Source organism: Canis lupus, chromosome 26 (genome assembly GCF_048164855.1).
Source record: "Canis lupus baileyi chromosome 26, mCanLup2.hap1, whole genome shotgun sequence".
NCBI classification, from domain to species: Eukaryota; Metazoa; Chordata; class Mammalia; order Carnivora; family Canidae; genus Canis; species Canis lupus.
Genome location: NC_132863.1, coordinates 37,216,364 through 37,241,353, shown reverse-complemented (window position 1 = coordinate 37,241,353; position 24,990 = coordinate 37,216,364). Strand labels below are relative to the sequence as shown.

The 24,990-nt window shown below is 47.7% G+C and overlaps 1 long non-coding RNA gene across 5 annotated transcripts; it reads right to left on the bottom strand.

Annotated features, from left to right (window-relative positions):
- Positions 1-3,313: 3,313 nt before the first annotated feature.
- On the bottom strand, positions 3,314-24,539 carry LOC140618592 (uncharacterized). 5 transcript variants are annotated; one of them, XR_012018666.1, is made up of 8 exons: positions 24,347-24,539; positions 22,630-22,665; positions 21,401-21,510; positions 8,782-8,909; positions 8,015-8,053; positions 7,184-7,336; positions 4,101-4,263; positions 3,314-3,468 (listed from the first exon to the last, which is right to left on the bottom strand). It is a non-coding gene; the product is annotated as an uncharacterized lncRNA (long non-coding RNA). The 5 variants fall into 5 exon arrangements; XR_012018663.1 differs by having other exon boundaries at positions 3,315-3,468; positions 8,479-8,909; XR_012018664.1 differs by lacking the exon at positions 8,015-8,053 and having other exon boundaries at positions 3,315-3,468; positions 8,479-8,909.
- Positions 24,540-24,990: the final 451 nt, after the last annotated feature.

The following is a 24,990-nucleotide window of genomic DNA, read 5'->3' as shown; positions in this document are numbered from 1 at the left end:
AGTGACAGCCAAGTGCAGATCTGAAGGACATGAAGGCATGAACCAAGCTTCTAAATGAGGAAAGAGAGCTGTAGGAAGAGGACACAGCAGGGGCAAGGGCCCTGGGGCAGGACTGTGTCTCACATGTTGGAGCAATGGCAGGTCACTGTATATGTACTGCGTGGAGTTCCACTCAAGGAGATACAGTCAGCGAGGAGCGGCAGGAGCGGTCTACCCCAGGTACAGGCAGGAAGGGGGTGCATTATCTCTAGAGAGTTTCAAACCAATAATAAAATGGAAATTTTTATGTTGCAGGGCCAAGCCTGTGTGTCCTGCTTCTTGTCACCTCCCTAGGATTCAACATCTTTGTCTAGAATCCAGTTTTTGTTGAAGGAAAAAACAAATGGGGGAAAAAAAACCCAAAACCCAGGTGTCCTGGGAGGGCTGTGAGCATGTGGCCAAATGTGAATGACATGCTGGGTGGGGAAGGACAGCTTAAAAATGATATGCTGAACCCACTGGCAGGGCCTGGACAGGGCCACTGGCGGGGTCTCCACATGGATGGATGGGTGTGATGTGGATTGCGGGACCAGGGCCCCTGGGTGGGCTGTGGCAGGTACATGGCAGTCCGTCCTGTCTGCTCCACTGCTCTGTGCTAACGTCACAGGAGGCCCCGAGTACAGAAGCCCCAAGCCCGGTCTCTGTCCTGGGAAGAGTGATGCCTCCAGCCCACCGTCCACCTCACGCTGCTCTGGTGGGATCTGAGCAGCCAGTGAGGACGGTGAGGGAGCAGAGCCCTTGGAGTGCCAAGGCCAAGTTCAAGTCCTGGCTCCATCAGCAACTGGCTGTCTGACATCGGCCAGGAAGTTTCTCCACCTTCTGAGCCTTGTTTGTGGTCCGGGGCTCTGGATCGGGTGACCTAGAAGATATTTTTAACACCAACTTCACAGGAATCCAGATATCTTCCCCCAAGGACTATTTTATGCAAAGCGCTGTCGGAAATTCAGAGCCTTGAAAGACTCGGTCCTTCCTGAGGTGATGGGAGTCACACGCGTGTGGAGATAGGTGCCTGTGTGTATTAGGCTCTTGGATTGTTTATTGAACAGCTTTTGTGCTCTCCTCGGCGGGAGAAGAGTGGGTGGAAACAGCAAAAGCAGTGACATCTATTTGCCTTATAAACCACCAGGCTCTGTGGTTCATTTGCCAGCTCATTAGCACCTCGCAGCAGTCCCGGACGTAGGTGCTATTATCATGCACATGGCACAGGTGGGGAAACTGAGGCACGCTGCCCAGCTTCTTCACAGACTTCTCAGGAGCAGATTTCCCACCATTCCCTCCTCCCCGGGTCTTTTCCCCAGGCCTCAGTGATGGTCCCTTACATCCCTCCAGACCCCAGGGAACTGCAACCATAGAGATGAATGGAAAATGGACTAGGATGTATCACATACCCCATCAACCTCGGTCCTCACCGAGTGGTCCCCAGGAGGAATCATGCTTATTCCAACAATGGAGTCGTTGTCAAGGCGATCATGGCCTCCACCAGGAGGAGGAGCTGGGGTGGGAACCACAGAGAAATCTGGCCCGTTAGTGCACAGTCACACCTCGCCTGGCCCTCCGACAGTACTCTGAGCAGCAGCACATTTTCTTACCATTAACATCAAACCTGAGTCACCTCCAGACATGTCTAAATGTCAACCTCACTCTCCAGGGCCAGCGAGGTGGGCATGTGACCTGCACAGTTACACAGAACCCTAGGTGGCTCAGAAGGGACTGTACCTGATTTAATCCTTTGCCATGGCTGACTTGGAATTCTTTCTTTTTCCTTTTTAAAGATTTTATTTATTTACTTATTTGAGAGAGAGCAATATTGGAGGCAGGAGCGGAGGGAGAGGGACAAGCAGATTCTGTGCTGAGCACAGAGACCGATGTGGGGCTCAATCCTACCCACGACCCTGAGATCCTGACCTAAGCCAAAATCAAGAATCGGATGTTCAACTGACTGAGCCACCCAGGTGCCCCAGCTGACCTGAAATTCTTAAGAATTTTTGGACATAGGACTCTGCATTATTTTGCATTGGGCCCCAAACATTATATATTTGGACCTACTACCAGTTTGCCCTTCTTGGGCGTTGAGAAGCAGGGATTCCAGAATAAAGGCAACTCCCTTCCTGAGAGAAATCCCCAAGTGTCTGATCAATGGGTGTGTCATCAGAGGTCCCCTTCAGAAAAGATTGTGCTCATTGAGATTCATCAATGTCACTGAGTTGGCTAAACAACATAGGTCTTACCATTGCTCAGCTCATACCCCGAGAGCCAAGTCATGATTTTAATATCTGAGCCTGGCCAGAGATGGAGCGTCACTGGAGTGTGGCCAGGAGGCCCCTGGTTAGTTTCTTCCCTTCTCATTTCTTGGCTCTGTCCTCCCTGCCTCAGGAGAGGTTTGATTAGGATGTCACTGAGCTCCAGCTGCTCTGTTGATACGTTTGGAGCTGGGGTAGTTTGTGTTCTGTGCCCTGGATTGTCTATGCTTGGGTAGGACGATGCCCCCCTCCTTTGGTTGGCTTGTCCTGCAGGCTCACTCAGCTGAGGTCCCTCTCATGTCCCCAAGGCCCCTGTCCTCGACCACCCAGGAGGTGTTGCAAGAACCCATACCACTCCCTAATCACAGTCCCAGGAATGCCCCCCATCCCAGGTCATCCTTCCCTCTGAAAGATTTGACAGAAGGGTTTCAGTAATTGGAATGGAAATGAGGCAGACAGTTTCCCAGCACAAAATGAAAACATGGGGCCTCTTGTTAAAAAATTATGAAGGATTTCAATCCAGCAGAGCATTGAATCAAGCGGGAACCCTCCTAAACAGGTCCTGCGACCCTGCCTAGGTTGTATATGTAGCCGGAGTGGCTTCCAGGGGCCTGAAACTCATCCTGGGATGAAGCCAGGCTGTGTGTCTTTGGAAAATAATTAAGAGCCTCATTTTCCATTCATCTCTATTGCATGAGTCCCAGCCAGCCGAGCCACACATAGCTAATCAAAGCCAGAGCCGAAGGCTGCCTGGTTTGATCTCAGGATGAGCAGAAGGAGGATGCAGAGGCTTGCCCGTGAACTTCTTACAGTCTGCGTGCACGGCCCAGGATGCCAGCGAAGTGACTTTGCCCCCCAAACCCTCCCAATCTCCGGCTTCTGAGCGTGTTCACTCTTCCTACTCGGAAGACAGCCTCTCTGTGTTGTTATTTCAAATTCCAGCTTCATGGTTCTAAGTGTCCTTGCTTTTACCTTATCTTTTGATTATTGGTAAATCGAGTTTTTATCCATTACTATGTGTGTGTCTATGTCTCGGTGCAGTGAGCTGAGGGGCTGGTCGGGACGGTGAGGCTGCTAAGGCACACGGATTTTGCTTAGCTTTTACTTGTATTCGGGGGTGGTTTATTCAGAGGCTATGAGGAGTCTGGGAGGGCAGATCAAAGTCCTCCAAGGCCACATCTTCTATTGTCTGTGGGAGGGGAATTGAGAAAAATCTTTTACTTCATCAGAAAATTCTGTTTATGTTTTTTAAAGAAATCATTTAAAGATGTCCAGGTTCTACCTCTGCGTATGACCTCCAGCCCTACCATCCCAGTCCAAGCCACTGTCTATGCCCATGGCCTCCTAACTGCTCTTCCTGCTTCCACTCTTGCATCTTTGCCTTACAGAGGCAGTCTTTTTAAAAACCATTACTTAAATATTTTTACATCTCTGCTTAAAACATTCCAGTGAGTTTTACTGGTGCTGAAGTTGGGATTTGGGGATTTTGTATCTCCTCTCTGAAGATGAGACACTTGAACAGAGACAGGGATGAAATGTGGTGATAAGACTTGGGAGGGAAAAGAACATCCTGGGCAGAGGAAGCAAGTGCAAAGGCCCTGGGGTGGGAATGTTCTTGCAGTGAGACCAGTAAGGCTGGATTGGAGAGCGAGGGGGAGCCAACTCCAGGGTTTGTGTAGACACATGAAGCCTGGAGATGAGCACCATTGGAGGGTTTCAAGTAGAGCAATGGTATGATCGGGTTATCATTCACTTCTGGCTGCTGTATGGAGAAGAGGCTGTAGAAGCCCAGGGGACCAGTTAGGGCCCTAATACTGTTACCTGGCCGAGAGGCAATGGTGGTTCATTTCAACTTTTCTCGACCTTGACACTAGTGGCAATCCAAGCTGGCTCACCGTCTGCTGTGGGAGCTGTCTAGTGCATCGTGGGATGTTTAGCAGCCTCCCTGGCCTCCACCCCCTACGTGACAGTAGCTCTTCCAGTCCTGTTGTGACAATAATGTTCTCAGACAAGGCCAGATGCCCCCTGAGGGACAAAATCACCCCCTGGTTAGAACCACTGCCCCAGCTGAACGCTTCCTGCTAGTTCTGGCTACATCCAGCCCAGGTAAGACAGTCCTCTCTCCCTGCAGGCGCCTCTCTCTCCTTAGGCTTTGAGACTGTTAACTGCCCTGTTGGGATCTAGAAAAGTCATGCACTTGCTGCTACTCTGGCTTCTGTCCTTTGCAAACTTCGGGGTTATGTTCTTTCCAGCTGTGGCTCTGAATAGAAACCAGAAGGGGGCCCTCTAGTTTTCTGGGAGAAAAACATTTCCCAGAAGCCCCCAGCCGAGGGGCCCTCCCAGCTCATTGGCCAGAAGTGGTTAAATGCCCACTCGTGGGATTGTCATGATTGGCAGGGTTGATCTGTCCCCTTGAGTTGGACGCTTTGCTTCCCAAACAGATCCCATTTCTATCAGCAAAGGAGAGGTAAGCAGCCAGCAGTCCGACACCAACTCGGCCGTGCTCACTTGTTATACCTGCTTCAGCACTAGCCTCGAGGCAGAGGCCATGTCCTATTTACAGTCCCTGTGTTTGTTTATGACTTGGTGCTTAACTTAGTAATATCTGTCAGACGAATGAATCCATGAGCGGGAGTCTCATCAGAGATCTCCAAGGCAGCTTTGAGTTCTGAGAACCCCAAATCAAAGCATCCTCTGAAAGATCTTACACGTGGCTTCCCTTTCAATGTGTCCCCACGGGGGATATCCGTCTTCCTGCTCTGAAGCGACATCGGAGAATCAGAACTGGCCTCTGCGGTACATCTGCACTCACGTCAACTTCACTTAATGCACATGACAGCCGCGCAATAGCCTTGATACCATTCCCGTTCTTGAGATGAGGACGCTGAGGCCCGGGGAGGTCGGCAAAGGAGTCGCCGGCCAGGGACACAGAGCCGGGTTGGTTAGAGCCCCAGCTTCGGGGCTGCTCTGTTCTTTTATTAAATCAGCAGCCACGTTAATGAGCTCGCAAGTGAGTTTTCTGAAAGGTGATGGTCAAACAAGCTCCGCGGTCACAGAGAGACCTAAATTGAATTGCACTTATTGTCAAGTGGACCCGCTTCTCAAACCTTTAGAACACGGTCCCCCAGCGAGGGCCCACAGAGATTTGCAGTGGGGCTGCCCAGGGCATGCACGGGGTGACACACGACCCCATGCGCACAAATGCTCCTTGGGGGCACCTGTTCCATCACAAGCTGAGAGCTGCATGTTCAATCTGCCTCCATCGCTCCCCCAAAAGAGAATTACTGATGGACCATAAAGCAGACAGACAAATTGCCACCTTTATCTGTGTTCTCAGAGCAGTGTCCTAACTGGTCATGGCCCTGAGATCCTAAGAGTGAGAATTTAGTGTCGCCACCGCCGCCGTGGGAGGTCACACATAAAACAGCTCGCGGTTTGCAATCTCCTGCTTCCCAGCGTCACCCTCCCTCCGCGGGGATGCTCTGTTGGGCTCCGGGCGCCCGGATAAATTAGACTTCCGCAGTTACGTGTAATTAAGAGGGGAAATGGGTACCGAGCTACAGAGATGAGCCCCGCTTCGCCGGGGTGAATCTATCTCCGTGTCAGCGAGCCAGCCCAGGGAGGCTGCAGGAAACGCAATTATCTTTCTTCTGACTTAATGGGGGTTTATGGTGCTATGTTTCAGTATCATAACTTCTCAAGACGTACAAACCTTTTTATTCCCCCTAATGCAATTACAATCCTACATACAAGATGGCTTGTGTCTAAGAAAGTTCAGGCGGAGCTAGCCGCGAGAGTGCAGGGTTCTGGATGCTGCTGGAATTTCTATTCGAGAACACGTGCATCGCTTTTCCTGCTCCAGAGGTGAGGTGTTTGGCCCCTACCCCTGAGAGTGACTGTGCTGTCTTTTGCAAGTTTTGGCCCGACGTTGTGACTCTTAAAGTCCCCTTGCTCCAGCTCTGTGCCGCCTTTTCTGGATCTTCCAAGCCCAGGCCAAGCCGCAGTCATTTTCCCCACTTTCAATGGTTTCTCCTTCACACACTGATTTGTTCGACTTGCTGAAAGCATGACTTTTACAATCTCATAAATCCCCTCAGCTTCAACCCAAACTCAGCCAGAAAGTGCTCAGATAAAAATGGTTCAGGTTATATTTCAGCTCTTGATGGAGATAAACACAGCAGGAATGATTCTTCTTTTTTTTAATTGTTGTATAGGAGTTCCGGAAATAAAGCAGCATTCTGGCTTTGCGAGGGGGGTAGAGCCGGCCAGGCCTTGTGCGCAGAGGGCCGCCAAGGAACTCCCGGAAGGATGAAATGAGGCGTGTGGGTGTCAACAGAAAGGTCCCCGCGAGGTTAGACCAGCGAGGGGGGGGGAGTCAGGACTGGCAGGAGGAGCCTGAAAAGCCCGATTATCCAGCCAGGACGCTCACAGAGAGGGGTGCCATCAGGGTGGCGAGGGACAGGAGAGGAGAGGCTGTCCCGGGCCATGGGGTTAGAGACGGGCCGGGGCTGGACTGTCAGGAGGCCGGAGGGTCCCGAGAATCACACTGGGGCCCCACCCGGGCCCTGCACAGTGGCTGAGCGACTTCCCAGGCTGGGAGACATCTGAGCCCCTGAGTCCCCCCTCATCTCCCAGGCACACACTGAGCCCCCTCCTGCCTGGAAGGGAGCTGGAAAAGTCAGGCTGAGGCCTCAGACCCAGAGGACCAGGGAGTTTGTTGTGAATTAGGGGAGTGAGATGTGGCCAGAGGGCGCTTTGCAGAGCTTTGACTCTGGGAGCCTCTGAGCTGGTGAATGAAGTCCTCACCTGAAACCGGATCCATAGCGTCTGCCTATAGTGAGGACACGCACATGTGCTTGCACACACACGTGCACAAAGGCACCTACGTACAAATCCATGCTCACGTGTCAATGCTTGAACAAGAGCTCATGTGTTCCTTCTGTAAGCATTTCTGGAGCGCCTCCCCTTGCCGGATGTTGCATTGTGATTCGGGAAAACTCATATGAACGGTGTCCAGTTCCTATATACCAGAAACTCTTGGTCCACTTGGAGGACAGCTGGGAAAAGCAATGGGATCTTAGGGTGGAAGAATGTAAGGAGATCCCTCCCTGAATATCCTAGTTTTGGACAGTGGCCTCTGTCCAACCCGCCTGGAGACTGAAGCCCCCCCCGCCTGCCCCGCACACAGTAGGCACCTGTGCAGAGTAGGACAAGTGCAGTCTTTCCTGCTGACAATCCCCTTCTACCTCTTTCCCTTCCTGAAAGTTCTGATTCTTTCCCTGCCCCCTCTATGCTCTGGACAGTCTTTTCTGCAGCTTGTTTTAATGACTTTTTGAGTTAAAAGTCAATATTTAATTAACCAAGTAATTACATTCAGCTTACGCTTGAATCTGGGTATTTGCACATCTGTGCATGCCCGGGTGTCCACCCCGGCCCCCTCCACCCACCCCAGCCTCTGCCCCTCAGTGCCACCCTCCCTTCCTTTGGGGCAGTAAAGGAGATGCTGCTCTTAAGCGGGTGCTCTGGGGACAGAGAAGCTGGTAGGATGGGCTTTCCCTGGAGGACACCAGCGTCTCTCCCCAGAGCAGCAAGAGTCACTCTCATCTCGTGGTTAATAGTGAAGGGGGTTTCTTACTGCATCTCCGCTACCCATCACGGAACCACTGGAGGGCTTTAATTAAATGAAAGCCATTCCTACCTGTGTAAAGGGGGTGGGGAGGACAGAGACCACTCACCTTGTCAGACAGGTTCTCCCAGCTTTGCTTGTCCTAATCCTGGAGGAAAGAACACTCCTCAAAACAGCCTGTCTGGGGGTGTAACTTAGGGTTCTACTAAGCATCTCGAAGGGCACCCCTGGCAGGCTTGGCTGATACCAGGCTCATTGCACATTTATTTGCACATGAAGGATCTGGCTTCCTGGGGCCAAGCTCACATACAAAAATACACAGTGTTGGCATAACTGCCAATGCCGAGGAGTGAGTGGGTAAGGGTGTGTATATACACCCACGGGCATATACATATATACATACACACATGGACATGTTTTATTTGAATTCAGGACTTTTCCTTAAACATAATAGCAGATCCACGAGTTAACTGTAAAATGCCTAGTCTGGAGGACAGTGTCTCTGTGTCCTGTGTGTGCACATAAACGTGTGTTTGTGCATCTACCCGGGTGTGAGGCACATGGAACGCTTACCCAGCGATCTGGGTGGTGCGGAGGTGCGAAGCCACCACAGAGGATTCCCGGTGGCTGGTTTGGTTGCCAATTGTAGAGCATTTGGGAAAATTACCTCCATAGCATCTCATCATTTGACAAAATGAAAATGGCTTATGTTTAAAGGCATCAGGAATCCCCACTTTGCGGTGGTTCCTTTGTATCTGTTTGAAGTGCCAAGCACCCCACAATGATTCCCAGAGGGTGGGGCAGGGATACTGATAAACGAAGCCCCTAGAGGATCCTCTCCATTAGTTGGGGTAGTTGAGCGACCACATTAAATACCGGTGAATGAGGCAGCTGAGAAGTTATGTTTTTCCACCCTCTGCTAGCTCTTGTAGAACCTCAGACGGTTAGATGGTTTCAGGCTGGTGCTAATAGGCCTTTACAGTGACCTGGAGAGAGAGAGAGGACTTTCAAGGAAATATTATTAGTTAGAAATTCATAATTTTGTTTGTTTTTAGCAACTTTTTACTTTGAAATACTTTAGATTCACGGGCAGCGGGCAGAGAATTGCTTAAGGGGCTTCTGTGAGCCTCCCCTGAGGGTAACATCTTGAATCAGGAAATTGATATTGATACAATCCACAGGGTTTATTCAGACTTCACCGGTTATGTACACACTCATTTGTGTGTGTACGTGCGTGTCTGTGGTTCCATGCAATTTTATCACGCGTGTGGCTTTGTGCAACCACTACCACACTCAAGGTATGGAAGTGCTCGGTTGCCAGAAGGACCCTTGTGCTACCCAGTGTAGCTACACCCACCCACCCCTAACCCCTGGCAACCCCTAACGGATTGCCATCTCTATAATTCTTTTATTTCAACAATGCTGTGTAAATACAACCTGCAGCATTTCGAGACTGACTTTTTTTTTTTTTCACTGTAAAATTCCCTTGAGGTTCATCCAAGTTGTGTTTCTCAATAGCTTCTCCTTCATATTGTTGGCATATTCTGTGGTGTGGATATCCTACGTCTAAACCACTCACCCGCTGAAGGACTTTTGGGTAGTTTGAGGCTGTTATAAATCAAGTTGCTGTGAAATTTCAGGTACAAATTGTTCATGTGAATACCATCTGGATAAATGCTCAAGGATGTGATGGTTGGGGCTGTGGCAACTCCACTTTTAGTTTTAAAAGAAACTGTCCTGGGGATCCCTGGGTGGCGCAGCGGTTTGGCGCCTGCCTTTGGCCCAGGGCGCGATCCTGGAGACCCGGGATCGAATCCCACGTCGGGCTCCCAGTGCATGGAGCCTGCTTCTCCCTCTGCCTGTGTCTCTGCCTCTCTCTCTCTCTCTCTCTCTGTGACTATCATAAAAAAAAAAAAAAAAAAAAAAAGAAACTGTCCTGCAGTTCTGGGACAAGATGGTGTAGAGTCATTTTCCCCTGCTCTCCCCCTCTAAATCCAACAAAATACCCTGGAAATAATTTGTATCTTAAATTCGACAATCCTGTGCAAACAATGCTATAATCCTACAATCCTAAAAGACTCAGAAAGAAGAGGAACCAGCTAGCAACCTCAGGACTGGAATAACAGAACCTCGTGTGAGTTACCAGAGTTTTCCTTTACTTCACGTGTGTCCTTCGTGGGGCTCTGCAGAGGCCTGCGACCCAAAGCCACCAAAGGCATAGACAGAAACAAAACAATCCAATCAATGGAATAGGAAATGGAAGGCCGGGTGGAGACCCACCGAGTGGCAGGGGTGGGTTAATTCTGTCAGCGGCAGCACCCCCAGTGGGGTGGGGGTTGACCCACTCCAAACCCCATACTCACCTGCAGCCTGCAGGCCCTTCAGCTCACCCTGGGAGCACCAGCCAGCCTGGCATCTCGTGACCCTCCACCCAAGAGCAGAGGGTAACTTAGACCAGGTATCCCCCCCAATCTGCATCCAGCAGTAGAAGGTGAACGAGGCCCAGGGTCTTCCGACACTTCCCCCATGGCAGAGAGCTACTCTGGCCCCTACCAGGAGGAAGCCAGGTGGGAGCTTCCCTCCCCTGGCGGCATCGGCAGTGGCTTGTCTGTGCCTACGGAGACCTTGGGATTTTAACTCAAGATGTGTTTAACATGAAGATCAGGGGATCCCTGGGTGACTCAGTGGTTTAGCGCCTGCCTTTGGCCCACGGCGCGGTCCTGGAGTCCTGGGATCGAGTCCCACGTCGGGCCGGCATGGAGCCTGCTTCTCCCTCCTCCTGTGTCTCTGCCTCTCTCTCTCTCTCTCTCTCTCTCATAAATAAATAAAATAAATAAATCTTTAAAAAAAAATTTTAACATGAAGATCAGTTGGGAGAGAACTGACATTTTGCTCTGTTGAGTTTTCCAATCCACCAACAAGGTCTTTCTATTTAGCTCTTGAATTTCTTTCATTAGCATTTTGTCGTTTTCAGCATATAGATCTTGTACATGTTTTGTTAATTTTTGCATCTAAGTACTTCATTGTATTTGGAGCAATTATAAGTGGCATTGCAATTTAAATTTCAGTTCCCATTTGTTCATTGTTAGGTATAAGGAAATGCGATCGATTGGCTTTTGTGTTTTGACCTTGCATCCTGCAACCTTGCTGAACTCACTAGTTCTAGGAACTTCTGGGGGTAGGTTCTTTGGGATTTTCTCTGTAAGCAATCGTGTTATTTTCAAATACAGACATTTTCATTTCTTCTGTTTTCTTTCTTTCTTTCTTTCTTTCTTTCTTTCTTTCTTTCTTTCTTTCTTTCTTTCTTTCTTTCTTTTTTTCTTTCTTCTTTCTTCTTTCTTTCTCTTTATTTTATGGCACTGTCTAGAAGTTCCAGTATTAAGGTATATAAAAGTGGTGAAAATGGACATTCTTGCCTTCTTCCTGGTCTTAGAGACAAAGCATTCAGTCTTTCACCATTAAGTACGTTGTTAGCTGTAGCTTTTTTGTAGATGTTCTCTGTGAGACAAAGAAAGTTACCCTCTGTTCCTAGTTTGCTGAGCATTTTTTCATGAATGGATACTTTTTTCTGCATCCGTTAAAATGATTTTCTTTTTCTTTCTTAGCCTGTTGATATGGTGGATTATATTGATGGATTTTTTAATATTGAACCAGTCTTGCATATCTGGAGTTAAATCCCACTGGGTCACGTTATATAATTCCCTTATACGTTATTGGATTCAGTTTGCTAATAAATTGGAAAATTCTTGTGTCTAAATTCACAAAAGAGGTCTGCAGTTTCCTATTTTTGTACTGTTTTTGTCGGGCTTTGGTATCAGTATCATTTCATGAAGCTGATCATTTTTTTTAGGTTTTTAAAATTAAATTTATTTTTTTAAAAGTTAACAAGTGTGTAATAGAAAAATGAAAAACCCAAGAAGCAAAGAACAAAGCCTCTGCTTGGAAGTGTTCCTTTATCTGTTTTCTAGAAGAGATTGTATAAAGTTGCTGTTAATTTTTTTTAAATGTTGGATGTTTTAAATATTTTAAGTGTTGGATAAAATTCTCCAGTGGAAAATTCTGCGTCTGGCGACTTCTTCGGGAGCTTCTTCAGGAGCTTTCAAATGACAAATGTAATTTCTTACATAGTTCAGGACTGTTCATGTTGTCTACTTCATCTTGATTGAGTTTGGTAGTTTTTGGTTTTTGAAGAATTGGTCTGTTTTTTTCTAATATATGGAATCTACGAGTGTAAAGTCATTCACAGCAGTCCTTTATTATGCTTTTACTGGCTATATGATCTGTAGTGTTTTATTCAGGGCATGGTGATTTGATTTTTTTTCTCCCTTTTTATCTTTGTCAGTCTTGCTAGAATCTTGTCGATTTTATTGATCTTTTTCAAAGAAACTGTTCTTTGTTTCATTGATTTTTTTCTATTCTGTCTGTTTTCAATTTCACTGATTCCTGCTTTTATCTTCATTTGGTCCCTCCTTCTGCTCACTTTGGATTTACTTTGCTCTTCTTTATCTAGTTTCATAGGTAGAAGCTGAGATTACTGATTTGATATCTCACCTTTTTTCCCCCAGCGTGAGCATTTTAGCACTCTAAATTCCTCTCCGGCATGACTTCAGCTGCATCTCACATGTGTTGATATGTTTTATTTTCATTTTCATTCAATTCTATGTATTTTTAAAATGTCCTTTGAGATTTCCTCTTTGACTCGTGGGTTACATAGAGGTGTGCTGTGTAATATTCATGTGTTTGAAGAGTTTCCTGCTGTCTTTCTGTTACTGATTTTTAGTTTGATTTCATTATGGTGAAAGAACATCCTCTTCGTGATCTGAATTATTTTCCACTTGTTAGCGTTTGCTTTATGAACCAGGATATGGTCTCTCTTGGCAAATGTTCCATTATGAGCTGGGGAAGGATGTGTATTCTGTTGTTGATGATGAAGTAGTCCATAAATGTCAGTTAGATCCGGTTGATTTATGGTGATGTTCAGTTTAACTGTATCCTTAACTGATTCCTGGCTGCAAGATCAGGCTTCCAGGTGTGTCAATTACTGATAGAAGGTGTCAAATCCTGATAAGTTAGGCGCTGAAGTCTCCACCTATAATTGTGGATTTATCTGTTTCTTCTTTCAGCTCCATCAGTTTCTGCCTCCTGTGATTTGAGGCTCTGTTGTTTGGTGCGCACATGTTTAGGTTCGCTATATCTTCTTGGGAGAATGGTCCTTCTATGATTACACAATGGCCCTCGTTGTCCCTAGTCATTTTCTTTGCAATCAAGTATACTTAATCTGATATCAATACATCCCCTCCTGCTTTTATTAAGTTAATGTTTGCACGACACAATTTCATCCATTCTTTTCTTTTATTTTGTTTTAAAGATTTTATTTATTTATTCATGAGAGACACACACACACAGAGGCAGAGACACAGGCAGAGGGAGAAGCAGGCTCCATGCAGGGAGCCTGACGTGGGACTCGATCCCGGGTCTCTAGAATCAGGTCCTGGACCGAAGGCAGCGCTAAACCTGCTGAACCACCCGGGCTGCCCTCATCCATTCTTTTACCTGCGGCTCACCTGTGTCATTATGTTTGAAGTGAGTGAGTGAGTGAAGTGAGTTTCTTACAGACAACATATAATTGGGTTGTTTTTTTCAATCCAACCTGCCAGTCTCTCTCTTTTAATTAGTCTATTTAGACCATTGGCATTTTAAAATAATTATTGATCAGTTAGGGCTAAAGACTGCAATTTTATTATTATTCTCAATTTACTCCCTCTGTTTCTCTTCCCCTCCTGTGGTTTCCGAGTCCTTTTTGTAATTCTGTTGTGATTACTTATAACATTTTAGAGCACATTGTTTTATATCTTTTTCTCAGTGGTAATTTAGTGTTCGGTATGCATATAACTGATCAACACGACTGCTACCATGTTTTAACACTTAGAGGGAAGTATTGAAGTCTTCCTGATATTTAAGGTCCTTGATCCTTCCCACTTGTCAAGGGCAATTGGCCAGGGGGGCCTGGGTGGGTCATTTGGTTAAGTGTGCAACTCCTGAGTTCAACTGAGTTCGTGATCTTAGGGTCATGAGATCGAGCCCCGAGTCCGGCTCTGTGCTCAGCAGGGAGTCTGCTTGAGATTTTCTCCCCCTGAACACCCCCCTTCAAATAAATAAATCTTTTAAAAAATGCAACTGATTCCCTGAAGTGTTACCCTTCACACCTCAAGCATCCCATCACACGATGCAATTATGTTTGCTTCCGCCATCCTATACAGTTTAAGAAGCTCATGAAGTGAAGAACAGTCTTTTAAACTCACACCTAATTTTGCCCAATCCAGTATTTGTTTTTCCTTTCTCAAATTCCGAGAGTTTTCTTCTGATACTGGTTTCTTTCTGCCTGTGCAGAAATGAGTTTCTTGTAGACAGCATGTAATTGGACATGTTCTTAAATTCAGTCTGCCAAATTCTGTGTTTCCCTTGGTGTATTTAGACCATCTGCATTTAATGTAATTAATGGTATGTTAGGGTTTAAGTCTGTCATTTTATTTTTGTTTGTTCTTTCTGGTGTTTTGTTTTGTCTTGGCTTTCTGTAGGTTATTTGAACAATTTTTAACATTCCATTTTGATTTATCTATGGTGTTGGAGGTTTTTTTTTTGTTTGTTTGATTTTTGTTTGTTTGTTTTTTAAAGATTTTATTTATTCTCCCACGAGAGACACACAGAGAGAGGCAGAGACACAGGCAGAGGGAGAAGCAGGTCCATGCAGGGAACCTGATGTGGGGCTCAACATCAGGACCCCAGGATCACATCCTGAGACAAAGGCAGATGCTCAACCACTGAGTCACCCAGGTGCCCCTATCTGTGGTGTTTTTAAGTATATCTCCTTGTATAGGTTTTTTTTAGTGATTGTTTTTGGTATACACATAATTTACCACAATATATGAGTGTCATCACTTTACCAGTTTGAGTAAAGAGTATACTTCATAGGCTCTAGTAAGATACCACATAGAGCACTTAACACAGGAATGGCAGTAGTAAAAGAATAAGAGCAATAGCCAACCCTTATTGAAGGTTTATTACATACCAGACACTGTTCTAGGCACCTCCTATGCATTCACTCATTTAATCATTACAATAACCCAACAAGGAAGGTGCCATTATTGTGCCCAGTATATAGATCAGGACTGTGAGGCATAGTGGGGAGTGGGGACTTTTCTAGGATCATGGGGACTAGAAACTGAGAGGGGCCCTTACCAGCTCCAGGCCTGGGGCGGGGGAGCCCAGGGAGAGCTATACCTCTAAGGCAGGGCTGCTGGTGAGGAGCTGAGGCCACTGGGAGAGAATCATGGCCACTGTCACATCATGAACCCTCAAGGGAGGGGGACCTGCTGACCCCGTTCTCCTCCTATATAATTTGTTCTGCCTCCTACTATGGAACAAACACAGAAAGCCACAGGGAAGGGAGCCCAGATGACCTGGCTGTAGATGTGGGACTCTCCTAATGCACAGAGCAGACAGAGAAAAGGACGAGCAAAAATATCCACCCACCACCCACCCACCCCCAGTTTGGGCTTTTAGCTTTTCTTTCTCTGGGGCTGATTTGTCTGTTGAATTGGTTGGATGGTTCAGAGACAGGCTGGTTTTCTGACTTGGGTCTTAGGCTGCCACTAGCACATCCTTCTGGGCCCAGGGGAGAAATTCTACCTGCAGAAGTGATCTCAAAAGGCTTTTCTGCCAGTCTATTGACCGAGCAAATTGCAAATATTTTTCTTTTGACTTTAGCAAAGTTAAATTTTTGCTCTGCTATAGCTTCAACTGTTCAAAGAAACTCATTGTTCATGCCAGGAGACATTATACAAATCGTTATCTGAGTGCTGGTGTTGGGCCTGCCTTTGTGTAAATATCCACATGATTCTTTTCCTTTAGACCCATGAATGTAAAGGCAAGGAGAAAAAGAAATAAAACAACAAAATGCTACTCCTGCATCCTGAAAGAAACAAGAGATCAGCCCCCTAGCTCCTACTTTGCCAACTTTCCACAACTGCTTTCTCTCTGCTAAAGGGTGGCTCAGGCTTGATTAAGCATCCGACTTTAGATCTCAGCTCAGGTCTTGATCTCGGGGTCATGAATTCGAGCCCCACGCTGGGCTCCACACCCAGCATGAAGCCTACTTAAAAAAAAAAAAAAAAAAAACAACCCTAAAAAACCTAAAAAGAAGTTCTATGTTTTTTGTCACATCACCACCTGAAAGGCAGGTTTCAGAGGGACTCTCTTTGCATGTGCAAATATCCTGAAGGAGAACTAGGAGGGCAGGTATGGCTGGAACTGACTGAGGCTGGGGAAGGCAGGTAGATCATGAGACTGGAGGGAAAGGTAGGAGACAGATCCTGGAGGCTCTCTGGGCATGGCAAGAAGTGCTAGCCATCGATAAGCTGAGGGTTGGGTCTTTAGCCTGTCCACTGTCAAGGACAACAGAGTTTGGAATATTGTTGCTAGCAGAAATTTTTAAGATTTTCTAGGTGAGATTTTGCAATCAACTCTTAAATTGTGGTGATAATACAACTGCAAATCTGTAGCCTTTTTGAATTCATTATTTAAAAGCATGAATCAGTCTTTTAGCTGCCAAGAATAGATGATTAGTATGAAACCAAGGTACTCCTCATGTGACAATATGTATTAATGATCACGCATATAGATTTTTTAAGGCAGTTTTCAAAAAGAATATGCAGTCAGGAAGCAATCAGAGCCCCAGACTTGCACTGACAATTTGATACATAAGAACACGGTTGTGTTTAGAATAGGCCACCTGGAGCCACCTGCCAGACCATGGATACTGTGGTGGACTTTTGTGTCCAGGCAGAACTTTGCTAAGTGGATTTGTGCTTAGAGAGGGTGGCAATGCCATAATGTGGGGGCCCATGGGCTGTGCTGAGGTGCCAGGCTTTATTCCAAGAGAGAGACACGAGTTAGGGGGTTTTAAACAGAGGAGGATACAGCTTGCCTCAAATCCCAGCAAGATCCCTTCGTGTTCAGGTGGAGAACGAATGGTGGAGGGTGAGGGGGGAAGCAGGAAGATGGTGGAGGATGGCAGTGTGATAATCAGGTGAGAGGTGATGGGGGCTGGCCAGAGCCCGGTGGCATTGAGAAATTGCAGGACCCAGCGTGGGCTTGGGAGGTTGAGGCCCAGAAAAGGAGCAGGGACATCTCTTAGAATTTTTACCTGAATCACTTAGGTTGGTGACTGAACACCAGAACTTTTCTCTTGGGATCAACAAATGTCTGCTGTACAATCGGTGCTTCAAATAAGCTAAATATCAGGCTTGGATTATGATCTTATGTCCGTGACTCAATGGAAACCAGCAGAATATACTGGAGTAAAAAAGGGAGCATTGGGTGTGATGGGGTCGCAGAGCAAGGAAAATCATGGAAGGTTGAAAAGGTATCTGTGTGTGTGTGTGTGTGTGTATGTGTGTGTGTGTATTTATACATGGCAGGTATATATACATATTAATTTATATGTGCATATTTTATGGATATATTGGAGTAGCAGAGCCAAGATTTGAACACATGTTCTTAACCACTGCACTGTTCAACCAGTCTGGTAGAGGATATTGAGTGGTTCCAATTTGAAAGGTTATTTTTCAACTGTTATAAATAGCGTTGCTGGCAATGTCTGCACACACAGATCTCTGCACTCCGAGGGTTTCTGAAGATGAATTCAGGGAGAGGATGTGTCTGAAAGTCCCTCCCATCTGTGGCATCTGTCAGCCCCCACCCTACAGCCCACCCTCTTAGATCAGTGCCTCAAAGCCTTTCCTATTACAAAGAGCCAGGACTTCCTTTCTATCTGCTGAACCAGGCTCTGAAGGTGGCCAAGCTCCTTCTGAGACAGGGGGAATGGGCAAGAGGATGGGACGTCTGAGCCTGGAAACAGACCCAGGTCAATGATGCTCTTCCCCCCAAAGTTCAACAACACATTTTCTCACAGCTGGGTACAGCCTGCATGCAGAGGTGGGGGTCGGGGGAAAATGTGCCATCTGCTGTTTTCTGTTCAGCTGTGTGGCAGTTTTGATGGTTCTCAGGGCCAGAGGCTTCTTGACTGAGATCATCCCAGGCTTCCTTCCAGTCCCAGGGTGGGTGAACAGCTGTGCCCCTTTCCTTGGGGCTGGTTGGGATAGCTGGCATGGGACACAGCAAGGAAAGGGAATCATCCTGCTTCCTAATGATGAGGGAGGCATAGGGGTGGTGCCTTCAATAGGTAGAGTCTTCCTTTCTCTGCAGAGAGAGAGACACACACAGGAAGGTCCAGCCCTTGTTTGCATCGTGTCCTTTGGAAGAGCGGCTGTGGCAATAGTGGCCTTTTCCAGAGATATCTGTGGACAGGTGGTACTGACTTTATTCAATCTGGACAAATCCCCAGGGCTAGTAGTTGGCCAAGCCTGGGGACACTCAGATAATAATTCATGGCCCTTGCCTTGCAGAGCATCCGATGTAGCTCAGAGTTCTCCACGAACAGCCAGCCGCCTGCAATTGCACCGGTTTTGCAATAACCCAGTACCATCTCTGCTATTGAGACTTGTCTGAATTGGACTTTTTATTTTTAGGCTTAATTTTGTTTTAAAATAAAATTTATGTCCTGTGAGCAGGAAACCAATATTCACAAAAATAAGTAGAAGTTTGTTGTAAAACCAAGTACAGTGAAAACATATTAATCTTTAGCAAGTTATTGCTTCCTATGATGGCTGATACGTCTTAATTCAATGAGAGTGAGAAGAGAGGTGTTTAAGATAAAGTCGTACCTCCTGGAGACTTTCTACTTGATGGCTTAGCAGGAAGGAGACTAGGAAAGGGAAAACATTTCTCCAGGGTGAGTCATGGGCTTCTAATGCTGGGGCCACACGTCCATGGGTCAGCAAAGTAGTGGCTCTTTTGTCTGGAGCTAAGTAGACAGTCCCCAAACCCTAGGATTTCAGGCATTGCTTCTCCATGACTTACTTTCCTGAGTGTCCACACCAGGCAGAAATAAGGTGCCTCTCAGAGATCCCCTTAGATTGCTGACCTTAAGGATGACCCCAAAACTAATGTAAAGGCAAAAAACATTTTTTTTTTTTTTTGCCTTTGAGGATTTTCTTAAATGTCACACTGAAGGACCGCATACTAAGTTTGTGACCCAGGCCAGGCCAATTGCTGCTCCCTCATTCATGCCGCGGGGCAGGGGAGGACAGGTGAGAGACCAGGGTGGACTGGCATGGAGACAGGTCAAGCAGGGCCCAGGAGGCCATGAAAGAGCATTTGGATTTGATTGTAAGAAGAGAAAGCTACTGACTCGTTCCAAGATGAGTTAACATCTGCTTGGTGTTTTCAAAGGCTCACTCTGGCTGCGGTTATAAAGGGACCTGAGGGCCAGATAAGAATGAGGGAGACTCCTGGTCCACGGGGGAGATGGTGGTGGCAAGGGCAGGACAGGGGTGCCGCGGAGTCTGGGCGTGGGTGGATCAGGTCTGGTTTGAAGGTCTGCAGGGCTTGTTGATGGATTACGAGTGGTGGCAGGGGAGTGGGGGAGAAGCCTAGGTTTTGGCTGAGCAGCTGGGCAGATGGTGGTGCCTGTTAGAGATGGGGAGACCAGGGGAGGAGGAACAGATGGGGGGGCAGGAGGGAGGGTGGACATTAAGCTGCTCTGCAGACACGGTCCAGCAGCAGTTTCTGGTCCACTGGCTCTTGTGGGGCTGACACCCCGAACTTGGAAACACGCCTTGTAGGCTACACCTCATTAGATAAAAATCCTGCTGCTGAAGACAGAGCCTTATGAAGTCACAAGTGACACAATCAGGAAAGGACAACTTGTGGGCAGAGCTTCTCAGAGAGAAAACAGAAATGCCCAACGGTTGCCCAGGGCCGTTGTGATGCCCGCGACCTGCCCTTTCCCAGGCCCTCTGCCATCTACCCTCCACTCAGAACGATCGCATCCCAGTGTTCTCTCTGAAGCTTCTGCAGCCAGAACCAGCAGAAGGCAGAGGGAAAACATTACTGCATAATTTTTCTGATTTTTCCATTCAAGGTTCATTAATGAAATTCCAACACTGCCTCTTCGACATCTGCTTAATTGATACCGGGTTTAGGAACCAATTTTGAGCCTTGGCTTCTTGTAGCTAAAACCAGCAATAGCATTTGATTTTATTTTGTAACATCCGAGAGCCAGGAGTGGCTCCCCCTCTGCTCCATCGGGAGGAAAAGTGGTCTGAGCAGCAGGTCCCGGGCACCCAGGGTGACTAGTCATTGCCAGCTGACTGCAGCGAGCACATTCCAGCACCAGGAGAGGAATCAAATGTCATTGTTCGGGAAACAATGGAGTCCTTCTGCCCAGATGTGGCCTCCACTTCTGCGGCTCATCCCCAGATCTTCCTCTCGCCTCCCCTGCTGGGGACGGGGCAGTCGGATTGATGGGGCAGGTGGCTCACAATCTGATCTGGTGACACTGTGGACATTCCAGGGACATTCCAGGATCAGATGAAGGCCAGACAAGGGTTACCATAGGAATTCCAGCCTGGTGGGCCCACGCTGGTGTTTGGAGGGCGGAGCAGGACGCAGGTGCTTTCCCATCCCTGGGCTGCACTGATGGCCCTGCCCCAGTTCTGAAACCACCCCAGACCTGCAGCTTCTCTCCCCCGACAAACACCCATGGGTCTCATCTGGAATGTCCCTTGGGTCACAGCAGAGTGCTCTATTCACAGGATCATTGAGCTGGGGCTGAAGTTGTGAACTCAGCATCTTTAGGGGCCAAGCTGGGGTCACGTGGACTAGAGAACTGGCAGAGAAGGGCCTGAGGGGCACTAGTGACAACGTCCCATCCAGGGCAGCCCTCGCTGCATACTCCCCCTGTCTCCATGCAGAAAGAGGGACAGAAGAGACAGGTCTTCCAACCTTTTCAGCACAGCTGGAGGTTTGCTCTGATGCACAATCCTTCAATTAAAAAACAAGTGATAGTTAATTTAAATGTGTGTGTGTGTGTGTGTGTGTGTGTATTCTAATACTTTGGGGGAAGGATGAACCCCAAACAAACTGGTTTGTAGAAAACATTTAGCCTGTGATTGCCGGATTATGCTCTACTTGCGAGCTGCAACATTAAAAATGCTAAAACAAGACCATGGATTAAGTGCTTAACATACGCCTGGCACTGTTGACATGTAGGCTTTACATATATTTTCTGAATCAATAGAACAACTTCCAAAGCGGTAACCATGTGATTCTTCCTGTATCGCAGATGGGGAAACTGAGCCATTGGATCCTTTGCCCAAGGTCACACAGAGAGTAGCAAGGTCAGGACCCAAGGCCAGGACCTCCACCCTGAGAGCCCGTGCTCTAACCTCCTCACCATCCTGGGTTTGGTGGCTTAGAATATGCTGGAATTGTCCCAGAATTTTACAGTTAGAAGAAATCCTGTAACTATAAAGACATGCCATATATACCTGCAGATGAGAAAAAGTAAGGAATTTGCTGGAGAGGAAATTACCTGGTAGCAGAGCAGTCAGTCCAAAGCTGAGGGTGGGCCTGGCGGTTCAGTCTCGAGCATGTGTCTCTCCCTCCCTCTGATAAAGGCTCCGGGACACAGAGATGATTAACCTATCATCAGAAACAGAACAAAGCAAACACATCAAGACATCACCTCCTTAGTCATCCTTCTGAGGTCTGGCTCTTGTGTCTTCTCAGAGGGGAGGCGCTGGAGGAATGTGGCCGGAGGGGGGCACTGTGTGTCATCTGCTCCCACCTGACACTCCTCTCCTGGACCTGAGTGTCTGTGCTTGGAAAACTGAGCCTTCGTCTTTGAATTTTCAAAGTAACAGACACCCTCCACGTCCTAGTCCACATGGTGTGCTCTGAACCTTGGTATATGGAGTCAACTCAGCATACGCCAGGTGCACTGCCCATCACACCAGGAGAGCATGGTATGCTGGCAAGCATTATTTTTTTTTAAAGGATTTATTTATTTATTTATTTATTTATTTATTTATTTATTTATAGCACAGGTATCAGGGTGCCAGGGGCAGGGAGAGAAGGAGAGAGAATTGCAAGCAGACTCCTGGATGAGTGTGGGGCGGGGGGACTGGAGGGGATGGGAGTGGTGGTGATTGATCTATCCTCCACCCTGAGATCATGACCTGAGTGGAAATCAAGGGTCAGAGGCTCAACCGACTGAGCCATCCAGGTGCTCCATGCTGGCAAGCATAATTTATTTCATTATTTGTTTTTTAAAGTTTTAAAGAAGAGCATTTATAACTAGCACATCAAATCTATGATTTCATAGACAATATTGCTTGGTTTGAGGCTAAAATTTGAATGAGTGAGTCCATTTAGATAAACCCATTAAATAGTAGCACAGGTGGTGCAGGGAGGTGGTCCCAGCGACAAACATGAGGGGGCCGTGTGATGGGTGCCACTCGGGACACGCCGAGCATCTGGCAGGCGGGGCGGTTTGGGCACTGAATTTTAAATCCCATCACGGGGGTGGGAGGGGATCCTCTTCTGCCCATGAGAACGACAGAGAAAGGTGCCAGGGTGACCCCACCCCGAGCCCAGCACGGTGGGAACGTTTGGTCATGGAAAGAAATTGTGTCTGTTTTCCTCCACATGTTCCCAGGCTAACATCGGAGAAAACAAATTTTGGTTGGCTGGCCGGGCTTCACTTAAAATATTTAAAACTGGCTTCTTTTGCCCTTCATGGCGTGTCTTTCAGGTTCTTACCTTTCATCCGAGCTGTCTGTCTGCATCAGGGCCGGGCTGCGGGAGGAGATTAGATCATATATTTTTGTGTTAATGATGTTGATATATAAAGCTTGGTAGTTACAGAATTTTTAATAAATCAGGTTAGTGTCCCAAGGGGAGTCTTACCATGTGCTATTTATGCACAAATGCCTCTATCATTTAAGAGTCTTGTTAAAAATTGTAGTTCAAGAGCAGATTAACAGAGCTCTTCACAGCTGGCCTATTTGGGCAGAAATGAACACACTGAAGCAGCAGACACGCAGAGCGGGCGCTGGCGGGCAAGAACACCCAACAGCTAATTGCCTCCCAAATTAGTAGGATGGAAAAGTAAGCGCTTTAAGGCCCTGGTTTTGAGTAGATTAAAAATAAGAAACAGTTCTGCAGGCTGTTTGCTTTTTGCCAGCGCAGCATTTGGGGCTGCTGACTGCAGGTGAATTATGCACCAGGTGGCGGCCTCCTGCTTTCCAGGAGAAGGGTCCAGCTTTGTCCTGTTTACCATGAAGGTGCAGGAGAGCAGATCCAGCCTCCATGATGAACCAGCAAAGCTGCCAGCAAGCAGAGACGGCTCCTGGGATCTGCGGACCCCATCAGCTGGCTCATCGGGGCCCTGCAAAGCTCTCCCTCTGAAAGCAGCCTCCGATCATCCCGTAACAAGGGCCCTAAGCCTCGGCTTCTTTCCTTCTCGAGTTGTCTTGTCTGGACTTTGCCCTCCAAGCCCCAAATGTCCCCTTACTGGCAATAAAAACACAAACAGGGACTAAGAACATTTTCGATAATGAGAGGAGACACAGAGACTCGAGTGACAGGCTGACGAGCCCAGAAAGGGAATGAGGGAGGTGGTCCACCTTGGATCGGATGCTCAGAAGAGGCCCTTCCGAGGGGGTGGCTATGGGAAGGGGCCTATATGAACCTAGGAGCCAGTTATGATGGTATCTGAGGGAGACTCTTCAGGCAGAGGGAGCAGCAAGGAGGAAGGGCCCTGAGGTTGGATGAGCTCTGCGTGGCATGTTTGGAAATATAAAAGGCCCAATGTTGCCCAAGTGAGATGGGCAGGGCTGGATTCTGGAGGAACTTGTAGACCAGTGTGGGAGGCTGACCTGGACTCTGGATGCCACGAAGGAGGCATTAAGGAGCTTTTTGTGAGTAGGTGACAGGCGCCTGAAAACCACAGTAGAAATCTGCTCCTTCTTGTTACCTGGAAGATGGAAGGGGTGATGGGGGTGGGGGAGGGAAATGGGGAAGCAAGGGGTGATGAGGGGAGATGAGGGAGGAGTAGAGAGTGATGGGGGAGGAGAGATGGAGGGGGGTAGAGGAGGTCACAGGGGAGGGGGAGGAGAATAGAGGGGATCACAGGGTGGGAGGGATGGAGGGGTGGAGGGGGGCCACAGGAGAGAGGGAGAAGGAGGGGATTGAGGGGTACACAGGCTAAATGGAAGGGTGGACAGGGTCCCTAGGAGAGAGGGAAGGGGAGGGAATGAAGGGGAAAGTGGGGAGGCGGTCCTGACTAGATGTAGTAAGGGGCACCTCCTCCTCACACCAGTTAATAATAACTCTTTACCGAGCTCCAACTATGAGGGAGTTATTCTTCTAAGTCCCCATGACAAATTACCTGATTCGATCCTCACACAACCCTCTGAGACAAGTGCTATTATTATTTCCATTTTACCCAAGGGGGGACAGACACGGAGTCATTTACCTAAGGTCTCTTAGTGAGCAAGTGTCACTGGCAGGATTTAAATCAAGGATATCTTGCCGTCCTCTGCTCCAAGGAGCCACAGCCAGCTGAGATGCAAGTACTGAGGATCCCTGTAATGCAACATTCAGGACCCTGGTGTGGCTTTCCCAGGCCTGGGTGCAGGAAAAGAGCCCGCACCCGGTTGCTAGGCAACCTACTGTTCAAAGGCTCAGGGGGGCAGAGGGGGGCAGGGTCCTTGGCAGCCCCAGTTATCACATGATCAAGGTCCGACCAATCAGAGCAGCCCCTTCCCCTGACTACAGGATGGGTTCAGAGTTGCACACGTGACCCAGGTTGGTCCAGATGAAGTCAGTCCCAGGACTTTGGCATCAGGGTCTGGCTGGAGGGGCCGAGATGGGGAGGCCATCCCTGACGCTGTAGAAAATGTCAGGCTTGATAGAGAAACTGATGCAGAGGCAAGGCGAGCTGAGAGTTGGGGCAAGAATTCTGACAAAGTTCTCAGAGTACGGGGATTGAGCTGAGCTCTATTAAACTAATATAAATTCTTTTTTTTTGTGGATTTGTTTGTCACTTTTAACCCAACACATCTTAGCCGGTAGTCCTTTTACCTGGGCTGGCTTCCCATTCGAACTCCCTATATGCTC